Source organism: Eschrichtius robustus, chromosome 2, assembly GCF_028021215.1.
Source record: "Eschrichtius robustus isolate mEscRob2 chromosome 2, mEscRob2.pri, whole genome shotgun sequence".
Taxonomy (NCBI): domain Eukaryota; kingdom Metazoa; phylum Chordata; class Mammalia; order Artiodactyla; family Eschrichtiidae; genus Eschrichtius; species Eschrichtius robustus.
The window spans coordinates 29,888,156-29,907,855 of NC_090825.1; the positions used below are offsets into that span (position 1 = coordinate 29,888,156).

The following is a 19,700-nucleotide window of genomic DNA, read 5'->3' on the forward strand; positions in this document are numbered from 1 at the left end:
ACCTTATCCAAGAAAACTCTTTGAAGGTATCCCTTTTGGTGACTGAACAGATTGTCCCCTGAGACTGTAGCAAACACAGATAAAAAATACTCGGGAAAAACCACTGCACATGGCACAGGGATAATAAAATGCCTGCTGATTTCAGCTACTGACTGCATGCAGACTTCGGACAATTTTTCCTTAACTCATTTCTATGTTTCCCCTAAACTCCAGAACCTTCAGTCATGAAGAAGAGGTTGATTGGTGTCAAATGAATTTGCTTGGCATGAAAACGATACAAAGGCTCCACTTCATAAGAACCCAGGAGTTGAAAATACTTATATAATGAGAGACTCCAAGCTTCCCATTCATCAGAATAATCTTCCTAAAACGTCACTTTCCCTATCCAATGCTCAGAAGCTTGCAGTGTCCTTCTACGTGGGATATAAATGCTTTATAAATAGCCTTGCTGACATGAGCCTCGTCCTGAACGTAAGTGCTCTGTTCATTGGAAGCCAGTTGTCACAATTTCTCACCAACATGTGTCTCATTAATTTCCACCCCTGTGCCTGAGCACAGACTATCTTCTCTGCCAGGTGGACCTGCTCATCCTGACTACACCTCAAGGTGAACTTGAGTCCTGTCTTTTTCATGCAGCCCTCTCTCCCACAGTTGACAAACACTTGACTTCTACTCAATTTTTCATGAATATCTTTACTGCAAGGAGCTGGGACCCTCCAAGCCGTGAGAAACACCAAGGTCACGGTGCCTGTGACCTAACAACCTGTAGAAAATGAGTTGCCTGAAAACTTGTCCAGACTCCTAGGTAAGGAGGAAGGGAGGGGGTTCAGTTGTATTCAGTCTTCTCACTCCTCCTAGGATCTGTGGACACAGAGATCATTGAAGAGCTATGGGCTGCTCAGGGGTCAGAAATCCAGCTGATTCTACCACTGAAAGAGGTGGTCTGTGAGTTCCCCGCCTCGCCCATCCTCCCTGGCCTGCCTTTGAAAAGTTTCCATAGAGATGGCGATAAGATGTCCACCTTTCCACCTGCATCTCCTTCTTTGAGGGGGTCTAGTCTTGGTAGTACGTTTTACACCAACTTATATCCACTCCATACACATCTATACTTCCAAGCTTTCGCCTTTGTTCTTCCCAGCACTTGGAACATCCTTGCCCTCCTTTCCTACCTAGTAAATGTCTCCCCAGCCTCTTCAAGTTTCAGCTCAAATTAACTCCTTTCTTCTCCTTCTCTTTGCTCAACTCTTAGACAATATTAGCTACTCTCTTCCCTATTCCCAAAGTATATTATTCTTCACTCTATTTTAGAACTTAACGGTTGTGTATAGTCAGTTGTTTATACATATGTCACTCCCAGCCCCTGGGGGAGAAGGACTCTCTTATTTAATCTTTGTATCCCCAGTTCCTAATTGAATGTGAATAGCTTAGAGGTTCTTGAAACGGACCCAGGTGCACACCGTCCCACACAGGTAGAAGTCAAGCCCGGGGCAATATTCTGCTACTCCTGATGCTTGCTAGGGAACCCCTCCAACTCTCCCACATCAACTTCCTATCTCTTCTATCCCAGCTCTGACACTTTCTTCTGGTTATGCTTACTCTGCAGGCCCCATTGCAGGCCCACTTTCTCTAGCTTTATTTTTTGGAACTCTCTCTGCACAAGCCTAAGTACTTGCCTGGTACCTCTAAGCCTCAGTTTCCTCATCTGATAAAAGCTACTTGTATCAGTGTTGTATATAGAAATATGAGATATGTATGTAAAAAATATTTTGCACTGAAATATCAAACAATAATGCAAATAAAATAAACTTTAATTGCATATTTCAAGGTAAAATATATTTCTAATCAAAAATAGTGATGATACAAAAATAACTCAGAATATAAATGCAAATGAGTCAGAAATATATCTATGAGTGGCCAAATATCAAGAAAGAAGAAAATTATAACAGTGGGAATATGATTGAAAAAATATACTGGGCTGAAAATTACTGAATATTACCAGTTGTAAAAAGAAAAAAAACAAAAATCTTTCTTCTTATTCCATGCTTACACATCTAATATTATCTCCCCATAGACACCTCAAATCCAATATGTTCAAAACTAAACTCAGAATCTCTTACCCACTCCCCCCAACTAACTTGCTTCTATTCTTATACTCCTTCTTTTGACCAGTGACACTACTATCCATCACCCCTAAAACCCCAATCCCTATTTCATCTGCCCATCCTATTCCAAGCCAACCCAAGTCCTGTGGAATCTAAGTCCTGAAATGTCTCTTGTCTCTGTCTCCTCTTATACAAATTCATTGCCCCCACTTCCAGGCCCTTACAATTTCTCACCCGTTCTGCTTCCACTGTGTCCCATTAGATCTTCTATCTACAGTTCATCTTCCATAACGCTACTAGAGAGAGCTTTCAAAGACATAAACCTTAACATGCCACTTAAAAATATTCTATGGCTCCCCATAATTCAGATTAAAGACTGAATTCCTTAATATGTCATTCAAATTATTTCATGATTTAGGCCCTGTTTATCTTTCAACTCATGCTTCTGTACTTCTTTACATATCTTCTTCTCTTTTTTAAAAAAAATATTTATTTATTTTTTTTAAATCTTTTTATTTTTGGCTGCACCAGGTCTTAGTTGCAGCATGCGGGATCTTTTTTTTTTTTAGTTGCGTCATGCAGACTTCTTAGTTGTGGCATGCATGAGGGATCTAGTTCCCTGACCAGGGATCGAAACCGGGTCCCCTGCATTGGAAGCATGGAGTCTTACCCACTGGACCACCAGGGAAATCCCTATATATCTTCTAATATAGAAAACTTTCTCTGGGAATTCCCTAGCAGTCCAGTGGTTAGAACGCTGCCTTCTCACTGCCAAGGGCCCAGGTTCAATCCCTGGTCAGGGAACTACATCCCACAAGCTGCACCTCGGGCCAAAAATAAAAGAAAGAAAACTTTCCAAGACCTTTTCAAGATGACCTTTCTCCCATACGCCCCATAACACTGTGTGCTCACCTTAATTTGAGCATCCGTCTCAAACATGGTCATCTCTAATTAGGTATCTTCCCTGCCAGACTATACACTCTTTGCTTGTCACCTAAAATTTTCACATAAAGACATTAAGTGGAATTCTTCCATTGCCTCCTCACCCAGGTGGGCAGTGCATGAGTAAAGTGATAGGAAATAGAAAAGAAGAACAATAGGAATGAAGGAAGAAAGACAAGGTTAGTCCTGACATTGGACAGAGAAAAGTCCAGGGCCTTGTAGCCTCTGTTGGTGGGTGAAGAAAGAAAAATACTGAACCCAGCATAAGCTTGACCATATGACCCCAGCAAAGATCACAGAATTTAACCCTTGTTATGAATCATATTAAAAGAATACATACAGGGCTTCCCTGGTGGCACAGTGGTTAAGAATCTGCCTGCCAATGCAGGGGACACAGGTTCGAGCCCTGGTCCGGGAAGATCCCACATGCTGCAGAGCAACTAAGCCTGTGTTCCACAACTACTAGAGCCTGTGCTCTAGAGCCTGTGAGCCACAACTACTGAGCCCACGTGCCACAACTACTGAAGCCCATGCGCCTGGAGCCCGTGCTCTGCAACAAGAGAAGCCATGACGATGAGAAGCCGTGCACTGCAACGAAGAATAGCCCCCGCTTGCCGCAACTAGAGCAAGCCCGCGCACAGCAACGAAGACCAAACACAGCCAAAAATAAAAACAAATAAATTAAAAAAAAAAAAAGAATACATACAACAAGTCTCCCTAACAGGACCTCTGGAAAAGGCAACTGACTACTAGACAAGCTTTTGCTTGATGGATATGGACTAATCCCAAACAACAAATGTTTCATTATGAATTATGTCTTGACCACTTGCCAACAGGTGATTGCATTTAAAGAGCTATTGAGGGTGGTTTTTTCTAAGAGTTCTTAAAATGTGCTCATCATTGAAATCTCCAAGGGCACATAAAGACTTCAAAATCAACACACTGGCCCCAACAGAATAAAAACAGATCACAAAAACAATAACTTCTGGTAAATTTAACCAGTTAAACGTGGTTCTCTGTGTTCCTCTCTCCCCGCAAACATCCTCATCATTGGTCTCATCATCTAACCAAGCCCAAGTTGATAGCATAAAAAATAAGACATTCTAAAATTCTACCTTCTTTAGGAAGAAGACTTATACAAATGAAATGAGGATTTTATCCGCTTAGTAAATGTGTTCTCAACCAAATTTTCTGCCCTAAAAGCACCAATACTTATAGAGAACATAACACGGACATAACATAGAGAACATAACATAGTTCTAGTGCTATTGTTGTCTCTGAAGCCTGCAGTTTTAAATATATCTCTTAGCTATTCTTGTGATTGATATGCCCCTCTTTACCAACATGCGATATAAAATAAGGATATCTTTTTAAAATATTCAAATTAAGTAACTATGCATCTTACTCCTCTATTGTGAAAAAACATTGCCTCTCTCTTTAGGGTTGTCTCACCTCCAATGCCAAGGAAAAAAACCCAAGGAATCTTACTCAGCCCAAGGGGTCAGGCCTGTTTTACCATCCTCATGATGGAAGAAAACTGGAAACTATGAGGAGTCCATCCACTGATGGATGTCAGGATTTGCAGCAGTTGCTGCTGAGGGAGTATCTATGAAAAGTGGGTGGTTTGATAGTGAGATACAATTCTTCCTCATTGCTGTGAGAACCGTGGTGTCTCATGATATCTGTGCTGGCCACCAATCCCTTGAAGAAGGGGACCTGGATACCAATCCATGGCTGTGCCACTGGTCTGGCAGGTGTTTCTCAAGGTAGAGTATGGAAAAATAGAAAGACATGTTAAGATCAGCAATACTCACTACACAACACGACTAGTTACCTAGCTTGTTCTAAATAGACATGGCTGTTGTTCAGAGGTACGTCCACAGTGCCAGGGAGGCTGCATCAGGAGGAACCTGCCGCCTTGGCCACGTGCTATGCTCCAAGCCAGCCCTTTTCTTGTCCTTGGTTCCCTCCCTCATACTGAATGTCCCTAACCACCAGCTGACCCTCAGTCTAAGCCATCTCAATTCATCAGAGATGGTCTATTAACATTATCCGTAAAACAGAGGCTATTTGAGTCTCCAATCTAATCCTCCTAGAAGGCTCCTTGGATCTTTGCAAATTGCTTACTACTGCAACCCACACACATCTTACCTGAGGGGGTCTTAGTCAGAGTCCTGACGGCAAAGAGGTGGCACACACATCATTTGAGGATAGTCAACAAAGTTGTGCGGGCAGGAAAATGCAATATCATGCTAATAACAAAGGCCTGGAGGACAAGGGAACAGAGTAGATACCAGAACCGAAAGAAGGTAGCCGTAATGAGATGGCTTTCTGACTGGATCTGTGGCCTTTAGTAGAGGGACAGAAACACAACCAATCTCCAGTGACCCATTAAGAAAGGGCTACAGGACTAAACATATCAACCTGACTATTCTGCCCTTCCATCTCCTTCTGGTTGTCTCCATTGGTCAGATGCAACAGGAAGCCAGAAGGCAAGAGGTACATGTCAGCCTCCTGAGGACAGAGCAGAGAAGAAAGGGTGAAAAATAAAACTGGAAGTGAGGCAGGGGAGAAACCCCACCCAGAGAGCTGAGGGAGAAGGTTTTGTGTATCAGTGCTCTGCATAGTACATTTCATGGACTGGTGCCAGTCTGTAAGATGTTTGTGGCTGAACTGCCATGAGATGAGTACAGAAATGGAGGGCATGCCTTCAGAAACCTTGATAGCACAATTTGATGCTGCCACAACACTCAAATACACAACCATAAACCCCGCTCATTAAATAGCAAATAGAGCCACTCAGGGGCTGTTGACTCAGGAGGTGAACTGCATGTGGCATGTGCTACATTCTAGTGATGCACAAATAGGCTCGGGTTAACACATGGAATATTTTAAGGTAAGTTTGTCAGCTGTAACCCAATTTTTTTTTCTTCTTTTTTTTGGCTGCACCATGTGGCTTGCAGGATCTTAGTTCCCCAACCAGGGATTGAACCCGGGGCCACAGCAGTGAAAGCACCAAGTCCTAACTACTGGACTGCCAGGGAACTCCCCCGAATATTTACTAAAATTTTTAAAATTTATTTATTTTTACAACTTTCTATTCTACTGATTGTTTTGCAGTTATATATATATTTATATCTATGACATATTTTTCCTTTTTTAGGTAAATTTGGGAATAATATTTGTATTACTGTTTCCATATCTGATATTGACAAAGTAGCTTGTATTTTCTGCAGATAATGCTGCAAAAAATATTTTAAAACAGCCATTTGAAGGCTCTGGAGATCAATCAAAAGCAGTAGAAACTGGACAATCTTTGAAAGAGAACTAAGTTGGATAAAGTTTGTGTTTATATAGCTTTTTTGCCTGAGGGTATTTCCTAGTCCACACAGACAGAAGTCAGCTAGAACTTAAGCAGAAAGTCCCAGTCTTATTGGTTTGAAGAATCACAGTATGGAGTTTGAAGAAAGGGTCAATGAATTTGAAAATAGGTCCATAGGAAGTATCCAATATAAAAAGAAAAAAAAAGGAGAATTCCCTGGTGGTCCAGTGGTTAGGACTTGGCGCTTTCACTGCCGGGGCCCAGGTTCAATCCCTGGTCAGGGAACTAAGATCCTGCAAGCCACACAGCATGGTCAAAAAAAAAAGAGAGAGAGAAAGATTGAAAAAAGGTGAACAAAACCTCAGAAATGTATAAGACAATGTCAACAAGACCAACATACTTGCAATTAGATCCCAGAAGAAGGGAATATAAAGAACAGGAAGAAAAACTACTTAGAAATAATGGCCAAATGTTACCAAATTTTATGAAAGACAGCACACAGATCCCAAGAGCTCAGCAAACTCCCAGCAGGATAAACACAAAGAAAAATACACTTAGGCACATCATAATCAAACAGCTGAAAATCAAAGATAAAAAAAAATATTGAAAGCATTAAGAAAAAAAGAGACATATTACTAAAAAGAGAACAATGATATGAATGATGGTAGACTACTCATCAAAAACAATGGAGGTAATAATATCAATTTTGCACAAGTTCTATCAAAAAACTATATACTCTAAATAGACTAACTTGAACCTGTGAACTTGAGAAACAATCTGGACCTATTCCTTCTCTAACTGTTATTTAGGCTAGGCTGCTGAAATAAAGAGAATTAACAATAATTGAGTAGTTTTAAGAAGACAAAAGTGTATTTCTCTCATCTGATAGTCTGAAAGGAGCAGTCCAGGTCAAAAGGCTGCTTTGCTCCATATGGTCATTCAGAAACCCAGGATCCTTCCTTCATGTTCCTCTACCATTCCTTAGTGCCTGGTCTTGAGCTTGGGAGGGAGACAAGATGGCAGAGTAGGAGGACCTTGAGCTCACCTCCTCTCACGAGCACACCAAAATCACAACTAGCTGCTGAACAACCATGGATTAAAAAAAGACTGGAATCTACCAAAAAAAGATATTCTACATCCAAAGACATAAAGAAGAAACCATAGTGCCTGGTCTTATCATATGGTTAAAGTCAGGTCACTGTCACATTAAGATTGCATCTGGCTAACAGGCAGAAGAAGCTGTAGTGGGACATACCCTAGACTAGGTCGAGAAGTGGCACATATCACTTCCATTCACATATTTTTAGAGAAAATTTAGTCACGTGACCATTCTTAACTTGGAAATAGAACTAGTTGTGGGGTTGGGGGGGTTAGGGGAGTGGAGAGTGGAATCTGCCTCAATATCAAGGCAGCAAAATCATGCTAAAATAACTAAAAAGAAAGATAAATGAGAACTAAAGATGTGTATCTATCTAACTCGGATTTTTTTAATTGTCGGTGTCTTTTTCTCACTGAATAGAAGTAGGTATAATATAAAAATATCTACCAATAGCTAATTCACATAAAGATTCTCAGGATTCTCTAAAAACAGTATAAAGCATATTCAAATTATTTAGGGGAAAATGTGTAATAAAGTGTAAATCATCAAAAACAAAACAAAACAAAACTATATACTCATCCAGCCACTGCAATAAGCCAAGTAAGTGAAATAAAGGCAAAAAGATTTGAAAAGAAGAAAAAAAACCTAAAACTGTCTCCAATCACAGACATCATAAATGTTAAGTTGGAAATCCTTAAGAATCTAACAAAACTATAATAGAACTAATAAGTGATTTCATCAAAATCATAGGATTAAAAAAAAATCAACTTAAAAAAAATCTATAATGTAGCATTTCTACACGCTAGCAGCAAACAATTGAAAATGAAGTGTAAAAACAATTCAATTTACAACTGCATCCAAAAACATAAGATATTTAGAAACACGTTTAGCAAAATCATGCAAGACCTCTATACTCAAAACTACAAAATATGCTGAGATAAAAATTAAAGACCTAAATGAATGGGGGAATATGTCATGTTCATGAACTGGAAAAATTAATATTGTTAAAAATGTTATTTCTCCACAAATGGATCTATAGATTCACAACAATCTGAGTTATAATTCCTACAGGTATTTTTATAGACTCTGATAAGATAATTCTAAATGTATATGGAAAATGAAAAAGGAACTAGTATAACCAAAACAATCTTTTTTTTTTCCTGTTTTGTTTTTGTTTGGACACACCTTGTGGAATCTTAGTTCCCCAGCCAAGAATTGAACCCAGGCCCTCAGCAGTGAAAGGGCTGAATCTTAATCACTGCACCACCAGGGAATTCCCCCAAAACAATCTTTGAAAAGATGACAAAGTTGGAGGACCTACACTATCTCATATCAAGACTTACTGTAAAGCTACAATAATCAAGACAGTGGGATTATAGCATAAAGCTAGAGAAATATCAATGGAAAAAATAGAGTCCATAAATATACTTACAAATTAATATTCAGCATGGGCACCAAACAAAAAAATGAGAACAAATGGAATGTCTTTTCAACATATGGTACTGAAACTACTATATGTATGAGGAAGAAATGACCCTTGACTCCTATCTCACCATTCACAAAAATTAATTTGTTACAGATCATAGACCTAGCAATAAACCCTAAAACTGCAAAACTTCTAGAAGGATCTACAAGAATATCTTCATGACCTGTGTATGAAGTTCTAAGGCAGGTAAATTCCCAGGTAAAACTGGGAATTCCCTGGCAGGTCAGTGGTTAGGACTCCATGCTTTCACTGCAGTGGGCAAGGGTTCAATCCTGAAAGCTGCGTGGCTCAGGCAAATCAAAAAATAGATAAATTAAGTAAAACTAAATTAAGGTGGTTTTAAAAAATCAGAAAGAAAAAATCAACCTTTGAGTATGTGTGCTGCAGGAGGGACTTAAAGGGGCAAGAAGGAATTCACTGGAATAATAGAAATGTTCTTTATCTTGATAAGGGTATGACACACCGGTATATCCATTTGAAAAATCCCATCTCATTGTACACTTAAGATTCTATACTTCACTGTATGTAATTTTTACCTTGTAAAACTGTTAATATATATTAAACTCTAGTAAGTTTGCTTTTCACAGTGGTATGGTTGAGCAATTCTGAAGCTATTTTTTGTGTATGCTAAGCATGGGCAAGTGAGTAATTACATATTGTAGATACGGTGAGGGAGAAGACTAGAATGTATCTGTGGGATGGGATTGAACTGGAAGTACCAGCATAAATTCACGGTTTTATATACATACATACAGAGAGAGAGAGACGTTTGTATATGTCCATGTTTGTGTGTGTGTGTGCGTGTGTGTGTTAGCACTACCACTGAGAGGGCCTCTAAGCAATGACACACATGTATTATAACAATCAGCACACCTACTTCTCAGATCTTGGTTTATAAATACCATTCTTTACTAAAAAGCCAGGGCTGCTTGGAGAAAAGGCTGATTCCAGGCTTGGAGCAGTAAGAGCACAAGATGCTCCTATAATACCTTGTGCTGAAAATTAAGGAAATACATAAAGAATAAGAGATCATACCAAAAGAACATGGAGCCAGCTTGAAGGAGTTCCCATTGGTCATATCTAGGACAATTGATAAAATCAACTGACGTTAAATATAGTGGGTAAAAATTACATGATGTCCAAGTAATTCTCACAAAATATATCTCCACATTTCAAGGGAGAGAGCTGGTGGACACCATCTCATCCAACTGATCTATGTCAACATCATTAACATTGGGGCAAATTGACACCGTGTGCCTCCAGATGTGATGCACTGAGAAGGACATATCACTTTATCCCTGCCAAAAATGCATGGCCTAAAATTAATCACACCCAGGTTGAGAAGCATTCTACAAAACAACTGGCTTGTTCTCTTAAGAAATGTCAAGGTTAAGTAAGACAAAGTAAAACTGAAGAACTCTTTCAGCTTAAAGGATGCCAAAAAGACCTGACAACTACTGCTACAATGATAACTGGATTGGATCCTGGACCAGAAAGAAGTAGCTTTAAGAGATATTATTGATCCAAGAGATGAAATTTGAATGTGAACTATGGGTTAGATAATAGTGCTATAGTAATGTTAAGTTTCCTAAATTCAATATCCTTATTTTCAGAAAATTCACATGAAATGATTTAGTAGAAAAGGGACATGATGTCTTGAACTTACACTGAAATGCTTCAGAAAAAAAGATTTTGTACACATAAACATGCTGATATGAGAGAGAGTAAGAGAGAAGGGAAAATGCTAAAGTAAATGGAACAAGGGACTTCCCTGGTCGTCCAGTGAGTAAGAGTCCACACTCCCAATGCAGGGGCCCTGGGTTCAAACCCCGGTCGGGGGAACTAGATCCCACATGCATGCCTCAACTAAGAAGTCCACATGCCACAACTAAAGATCCTGCATGCCACAAAGAAGACCCCACGTGCCACAACTAAGACCCATGCAGCCAAAATGAATAAATAAATAAAATAAAGTAATTGGAGCAAAATGGAAAATGGTGAAGGAATACTGGAGCCCCTTGTAATAGGCTTGCAACTTACCTATAAGTTTGAAATTGCATCAAAATGAAAACTTAAGACAAGAAATTAAAATTACATAATATTTTGAAACATTGATTAAGTGACCAACAAAACTGTGTTATATTATTGGAGAATTTATACATTACTTCGTTAAAAATAATTTTCAAAAATAAAATTCTTTCTTAAAATGTTAAAATAATGTATCTGAGTATATTAAGACAAAACTTTTCAAGTCCTTATAATAATTATCTAAACATTAAAAATAATAAAGGTGAAATAATTACCCTTGGTACATATTTATGTATTTAATCAATTTCTTAGCTTTATCTGTCTATAATACCATGTCATGGGTGTTTTTGTAAAGAATTTTAAAATAAGGATTTATTATTTTTACTTTTCTTATAAAATTGCCTGCAGTATTCTTCATAGTTGAATTTTATGGTTAATAAATTTGAAATTCATGACAGCTTCATTGATCTCTTTGACTGTAGTATTTTTTAAAATATTTATGTATGTATTTATTTATTTATTTATTTGGCTTCGTCGGGTCTTAGTTGCGGCACGTGGGCTCTTCGTTGTGGCATGTGGGCTTCTCTCTAGTTGTGGCGCTCGGGCTCTAGAGTGCACTGGCTCAGTAGTTGTGGCATGCAGGTTTAGTTGCCCCGTGGCATGTGGGATCTTAGTTCCTTGACCAGGGATCGAACCCGCGTCCCCTGCAATGGAAGGCAGGTTCTCAACCACTGGACCACCAGAGAAGTCCCTGACTGTAGTATTTTTATTCAAGAAACTACACTTTCTACTGGTGCTGAGCACTCCACAGGCAGCTCTGAGCAAAGTCTGACAAACAGAGCTTATTTTCAAATTTTAATTTTTAAATTGAGATCTGTAAATATTTCAACCCAAATATTTCACAGGTACTTTTTTTTTTTATCCCAGAGTACTTTCTTCAGCAAATATCTTTTACAAAATAAATTCCTTTTAAAGGGTGTTCTCTTTATAATTCTTCTAAATATTTAATCTAATTTAGATTATGAAAATCACAGGTCTTCTTAATTTCAGTGCATTCCAGAATAGAATAAAAACTTATCAAATTGAAAATAAAATCTTTTCAAAAGATTTTTTTCCACATGTTGAGCTATTCCACTGTTTGAGCACTTGTTAACTAATTTGTTCACTTCTTCCCTTGCTGTTGTAAGGATAAATATTAATATCTCCCTGTTTACAAACTTTGTTTTTAATCATTGCAGTTTGCTATAAACTGTAAAAGCTAAAGGTGTGGTTGTTCCCGTTATTGAATAATTTGATTAAATATTTCCAATGATTTTGAACAAAATGCAGTCAAAATTTGGAGGATTTCTTCCCCATGGTTGACATTTAAGTTGATTTTCCAAGCAATTCTTCAAAAAGTTCAAACATTTATAAGATTCAAATGATGACGCATGACAAAGAGAAAGTACATACTGTCATGCTGCAGTTTTTGTTTGCTTTTTAAGGTCAGCTTCATCACACATACACACACACAAAAATTGTAATTCAGTTACTCTGTGTTCAAATTTAATCACTATCAGCTTCTATTTCAATTACTAAAGTATTGAAATTTGTTTGGATGCAATTAGGAGTCGTGTGTGCACCAAAATCAATTCCAAGTACATTTCTGCTCCATAGAGAGCAGGATTAGAGCACAGTTTTTACCATGGTGCTATGCTCTGCTAAAATTTATATTCATAATATCACCACAGCAACAAATAATTTCATCTTCAATGTTGGATTTTTAACTGAATTTATTACAATACTCACAATGATATCAAGTGTTTCACCTTCAACAGATGAACCTGTGGAAGTTTTACTTTGATTTCATGAATTGTCAGATGGAAAAAGAATTGAATCATTAACCAGAATTAGCTGATTTCCTGTTTGAAATATCTGATGATCCTGACATAAAACTGGAATTATTTAACTGTTCACCAGCTTCTTATATTGTTAATGGAGCCAACACTCTAACATTGCTTTGTACGTGCTCAAGAAATCTTGAAACTGAAAGTGGTTGAAATTAATTTAGAAGAACAGACATCTGATCTAAATGAAAAGTCGCACTTCAAAGAGTGATGTGTAAACATACATTTCCACAGCTGCACATGTTTAATTGTTTGCTTTGGGCATAATTCAGTTAAAATAACATCTAACATTGAAGTAGGTGCTTTGCTTCTTCAGCAGATGTGTGTCTTTGCTTTTTATATGTTTAGTGATATCACTAAAATCCCTGATGTCAACCAACATTTTATGCAAATTTTATATTTGTCATCAACTACCTTGATAAATGAACATTCAGTACTTTATTTTTCATTAAATGTGCTCTTTCAGGTTTTTGGCTTGGTTTTGTGGTGGTGTTGTTTTTGTTTTTTAGCTTGTTGCTGCTGAAAGTACAAATTGCAAAATTTTTAAATAGAGATGCCAAGTAACAAATGACAAAACCATCACAGCTAGAATTCATACTATTTTCTGTATATCTACCTGTGTCGGGACTGTTCAGCCTTTAAATCCAGCACATAATTCGTATACACTTAACCTGCAATTTCCTGTGTTTCCCACTGATGGACAATCTCATGGCTTTGTGAGCCTCCCTGGCTATGGCACATACCTGGGCACAACTGGCTGGTAGACCAAACAGCTGGCAGAGGCATCCACTTGTCAAAGAAAAAAAGGAGTTAGCTCAAGTGTGGATGCACTTTTTTTTAACAACTAACGCTCTACATGCTATTCTTGAAAAGGAGGGGTTAATTATATTGCATCCGGAAAGGGCTGGGAAAAGAGATATGACTTACCTATCATTAGTTCTCTTTCAGATTTAACCATATGTTAAAGTAAAAACTCTGTTCACTGCACATGCGTCTTCCACATGACTGTGGCAGAAGCTAAAAGCACAAGGTAGAGGGCTACTATTAGTTTTCTATGCTGCTAACAAATTTTCCTCATCCGTAAAATGGGAATAATAATAGGACTACTTATGAAGTTGTTGTAAGGAGTAAAAGAGTTAATATGTATAAATATGCCTGGGTCAAAGGAACTGTTTGATCAGAATTAGGTATTATTGGGACTTGCCTGGTGGTCCAGTGGCTAAGTCTCCATGCTGCCAATGCAGGGGGTCTGGGTTCGATCCCTGGTCAGGGAACTAGATCCCGCATGCTGCAACTAAGAGCCCCCATGCTGCATCTAAGAGCCTGCATGCCGCAACTAAAGATCCTGCATGCTGCAAGGAAGATCCCATGTACTGCAACTAAGACCCGGCACAGCCAAATAAATAAATAAATATATATATATAAAGAATTTTAAAAGAATTAGGTATTATTATTATAATTATTACTGCTTTCTAGAAAAAAAAACCACTATGATTCCTCATTGTTGAGATTTTCAGAAACCAGTATATTTTCCAGACCCTTCACTGTCATGAATGCTCTCTTAGTGTTCTATTCACTAATTCCTATATGGTTGTATTTCGGCAGATATTACTTCTATTGCTGCAACCACAGCAATTAGTTTTCATGGACAGCCATGTTACAATTTGTTGGCTCATATGAAACTCAAATTAAAAAAAAAAAAAGTAAACCTAAGTGTATTCCACATAAACTGTTAGTAAGCCATAATTTCTCCAGTTCAGACTCAAATAGCTAGTTTTATGAAGGTACATTCAGAAATTTCCATCTCTTCCCATTTTATTTAATCATGTTAGTTTCAGTCCATAGCTCTCTTTCCTTTGAGATCTTTCTGATTATCCAAATTATTAGCTTTGAATTACCTGTCATTAAGAATAAGTTTGGATTCAAATAGTCCTAGGCTTAAATACAAGCTCTACAGTTTATTAACTGTGTGGACCTGGGCAACTTCAATCTACGTCTCACTTTTCTAACCTGTCAAATGGGATAACAAATATTTTGTAACACAGGATTCTTGGGATGATGAAATGACATAATAACTGGTATATCTCTCAATATCTTATCATAGAAATAAAACATTGTTATAAATATATTTATTAAAACAGCATACATTACATATTTTAATTATTTACCATGATAATAAAAATTATTACAAAAAAACTATTCACCAAGATAACATGAAATATTTATTATTTATTATAATGATTAATAAAATATTATTATGGAAAATGTTCCCCAGGATAAGAATGATCCTTGTGAGAGTCCAACAGAGACTTTGTTCCAGGTAGGTATATGACAGCTTAACAGCTACAAATTGACCTATTAACCAACTTTAAAACCCTACCGGTAAGAAATGAGATTACTACTTTGTTAAAACAGCACAAATTTGGGTTGACTTCTTATGCTCAGATGTTTCTTTTCTGATGCACTATTTTTTCGTGCCTTACTCCCATTTTATTCTTCAGTTCTTTGTGTAGGTCTAAATCAGTGGGTCCACCGGGGAAAGTAAGTTCCTGGGCAGAAAACATATACTCAATCCAGCACCAAAAATAAGCATAGAGCATAGCATCATGGACACGTGAGGGCTCAGAAAGAATTTGATATTTTGATCTTTCTGACAGCAGTTATAGAATATCTTCTAAACACAGATATTTAATTACAACAACAATGAAAGCCAACACTGCAGAGCTCTTACCAGGTGCCAGGCAGCCTTCTCAGTGCTTCCCATGTATAAACCCATCTAAGAACAATCCTACAGTTGATACTACTATTATCCCATTTTACAAATGAGGAAACTGAGTCCCAGTGGCAGAGCTAGGTTACAAAACCAGAGAGTGTGGCGCCAGAGTCCACATTCTGAACCTGTAGCTATGCTGCCTCTCTGCCGCCTACCCCAGTGACCTGACCAGGCATCCGCACTACCCTGGAGGGAGCGGACTGGGACGGAAATCTGCTGCCGTGGAGAGCATGCACAGGAAGAACACTCCAAGATGACACGCCCCAAGATGCTGCACATTTCTCTTCCTTTTAAAAGGGCCGCCTATTTCAGCTCCACACACAGAGTGGGGCTTCCCCACCCCGGGGGGGATAATATTCATTGCGCTGCTTTGTTTGAAGTATCCCCCTCCAGTCCTGGAGCCTCGCGAAGGTACCCGAGGATATAATCCTGCCTTTTTCCTCTCTGAGCCCACTTTCTCTCCCTTCTGCGTTTTTTTTTCAATGCACACTATACCCCTACACCCTTCTCTCTCCTCTCTGTCTGCGTGGACTTGGGGAGGCAGGGAGGAGGGCTGGCAGGGCGGGTCCCACTGGATCTTGAGCATCCTGTTTGAACGCGAAACAGAGCGCAGCGCTTCTCAGGGCACTTCTCCCTCCTGCCCAGGCCGGACACTCAACCCAGCTGTCCGTTCACTAGTGTCTGGGCAACCCCTGCTGGGGTCATCTCTCCTCTGCCCTACTTTTCCTAAAGGCCTTTCATCACAGCTTTTCCCTTTGGAATAGAACAAGGAGGGGCAGAGGTGGAGCAGTGATGGCCGCTCCTTGTCCCGTCCCCGTGGTGCTAGGTGGCCGGCCCTTCCGGAGCAGCCACCCATCCCCACCCCTGCCCTGACCCAGCGCCCCTTCCCTGCTGGCACTTGGGCCAGTCAGACTGAGGTGTGGTCAGCTGCCCTGCCCTCCCCGCCCCCAGCTCCCCGTCCCCTTTGCTCCATTTCCGTTTCCTCTGAGTGCTTTCGCCACCACCACCACCACTGCATCAGGCGCAGTTCCAGCAACTGCTGCTGCACGATGCCCTCTGCCAGAGAGCCACAGCTGCCTGGGGAATGCCAGAACCTTCTTGAAAAAGTCTACTGGAGACGTCCACTCTTTCAGATCCCAGCTCACATCCTCCTTCTTCCTGAACTATGGTAATGCTCTGGCATGTGCCAAATGCCTCCATACTCAGCACTCCATCTATACTCCTTCAGGGAGAAGTACCTTCACACCTTTAGGGTGTGTAAACTGGAGGAAGGGAGAAAGGGCCATACTCCAGCTCTGCATGCATTTATCTCCAAGTGAGTGTTCCTGGGGCTGTTTACGGATACGCACAGCTATCAGGCAACCCATCCTAGACTCTGGAGCTGAACCTGCCCCTTCCAGCTCCAAACCCAGAGTTCTTTCCACCAAGCCAGAAAGAACACTTTCTCCAGATCTCTCAGGAATTAAATCCCTCCCTTCCCAGCTCTCAAATAGAACATTGCAGAAATCACTCCCACCTCCTACAGCCTCAGTTACTTCTAGGCTGCCCTTCTCCACCAGTGTCTGGGAGGATAAGGCCAATGTCTTGTTCATCCTTACGGTCAGCACCCTCTCTCCCATCTTGGAAGTCCTCAACAATATTTGCTTTATGGAGATATTTTAAGACAGACAAGGGTCTCATGGAGAGAGAGATTTCATTAATCCTCAGGATCAGGGGGTTGAGGAGAGCTAGCCTTTTTTCCTAGGTGACCTGCTTCTAATCTGTCCCACTCACCCAGCACCATAAAAAACTTAACAGGTATCTCCTTCTCCTGTCTTCCCATGGGATTTAGTGATAGCCTCTATTATGGCGCTTATCAGAGTGTATCAATATAATTTTTTCCTTGTTCTGTTTACCCACTAGACTGGGAGTTCTCAAGGACCGGGGACCATGTAATTCACCTCTGTGATAAATGACTGATAGGTGCTGGAAAAATGCTTCTTGAATGAATGAATGAATTGGAGAGTTCATGAACTAGAGTCTCCACTTGAAATAGGAAGTGGGGTAGGTTGATACTGGATATAAACTTGTCAGAGTCTTTGGTATGTAGAATGCAAGCTTTGATGCAAAGCCCAACTCCTTGTTTTACCTAAGGAGAAGTCCAGGGAAACTGAGCAACTTGCCCAAACTCACAGTCAGCCATTTAGCTGGAATTAGACCTCAGGTCTTCCCCGTTCAGTGAGTCCCAACCCTTTGAGAATCTGAAACAAAAGGAGGGAAGACAGAAATCTCCCGAAGTGTCCTCCTTTCTCCTTCAGCCCAGGCTCCCTTAGAAGCCAGCCCCATGCTGCTGTCCTTTCTCAAAGGCCTTGTATCAGAGGCGGTCACAAGAGGTTATGAAGCATCTGGGCTGAGATGGATGAAGAAAACTCTCCCTCCACTGATGTTCTCCTTTCCCCCAATGATTCCTTCCCCTTCCAGGAGTTTACCTTCATATGGAAGGTGGACAAAGTTATATATTCAGGCACTTTTCATTACAAATTATTTATAACAGCAAAAATTTTACCCAATATAAATGTCCAAAATAGGGGAATAGTTAAATAAATTATGATACAGTTATACAATGCCAGCATATGCACTCATTGAAAAATCATACATTGATGATATAATGAATTCATGCATAACTAGAAAAATATTCATATTACCAACAGTTAATGAGTGCTTACCACATGCCAGGCACTGGCTAAGAGTTTTGCATATATTATCTTATTTAGTCCTGGCAGCAATCTTGTGAAGGAGGTACTGTCATTGATCTCCATTTTACAGATGAAGATACTGAGGTTTATAGAGGTTAAGTGACTCACCCAAGCTAACACAACAAGTAGAAGCAGACCTAGAAATTTCAGAAAAATGTTTTCATTATAACGTTAGGTTTTAAAAATCAGATGCACAACTTTATGGATTATTCCAACTACCTAACCTTTTTCTTAAAAGGAAATACCATCTAAGGTAGTTGTCCACAGCCAGTGGAAGTAGGCATAGCTTTTATTTCCTAAGGATGCTCAATATTTTTCAAGCGTTCCACAATGAATAACGATTTCTCTTATTTGTTTGTTTAGTTTATTTATTTAAAGATGCAATAAAAGTTCTTGCAGGGCTTCCCTGGTGGTGCAGTGGTTAAGAATCCACCTGCCAATGCAGGGGACATGGGTTCGAGCCCTGGTCCGAGAAGAACCCACATGCCGCGGAGCAACTAAGCCCATGGGCCACAACTACTGAAACCTGCGCCTAGAGCCTGTGCTCCACAACAAGAGAAGCCACCGTGATGAGAAGCCCACGCAGCACAACGAAGAGTAGCCCTGGCTCGCCACAACTAGAGAGAGCCTGCACGCAGCAACGAAGACCCAATGCAGCCAAAAATAAAATAAATAAATTTATTTAAGAAAAAAAAAAAAAAGCTCTTGTAAAAGTATTGCTCCCAGGGAAATGGCAGCTACATCACCAGAATTTCCAAAGGAGGAAAAGAGAGGATACCTCAGAAAAAGCTCATGGGCAAATGAGAGGCTGAGCCATCCTGCTGCCTGCACCCCATTCCCAACTCCTCCAAGTCTCCTCCCCAAGATCTAGTTCAGGTCCTGCTTTCACCCATAAGAACCGTCCCAACTCAGGACCTGGAGTAGGGAGACAGGAGCTGCTTGCCTCGTAGTACCAACTACCCAAACTCCTACCTTGGCCATCGCCCAAAAACTTTCCCTCAGAAGGGAAGTCCCCTGTTCTGAGCTGTATTTTCCATTAGAAAGTAAAAACCCACATCAGACTTCTTAACTCAGTGAAATCATCCAGCCCCTGTGCTCAGCATTTCACACGATAGCACAAGGGATATTATGGAGGAGGCCAGGAAGGCCAGAGGTGGACCCCAGAGTCCCTTGCCCATCTCCTTCTCTGGGTCAGCTCTGCCCAGTTTTCCAAGAATGATCTGGAGTTTGGGGAATGGCATAAAAAGGGCCGATTTGAAATGTACCTCTCTCTGACTTCCCCCAGTTTGCAGCTTGGACAGCCACACGCTTCTTTCTGAAGCACTAG

General features: G+C 39.9%; 1 non-coding gene across 1 annotated transcript; it reads left to right on the plus strand.

The window, feature by feature from the left end:
* The first annotated feature begins 6,579 nt into the window (after nucleotides 1–6,579).
* On the plus strand, nucleotides 6,580–6,651 carry TRNAE-UUC (transfer RNA glutamic acid (anticodon UUC)). The gene has a single exon. It is a non-coding gene; the product is annotated as a tRNA-Glu (tRNA).
* The last annotated feature ends 13,049 nt before the right edge of the window (nucleotides 6,652–19,700 follow it).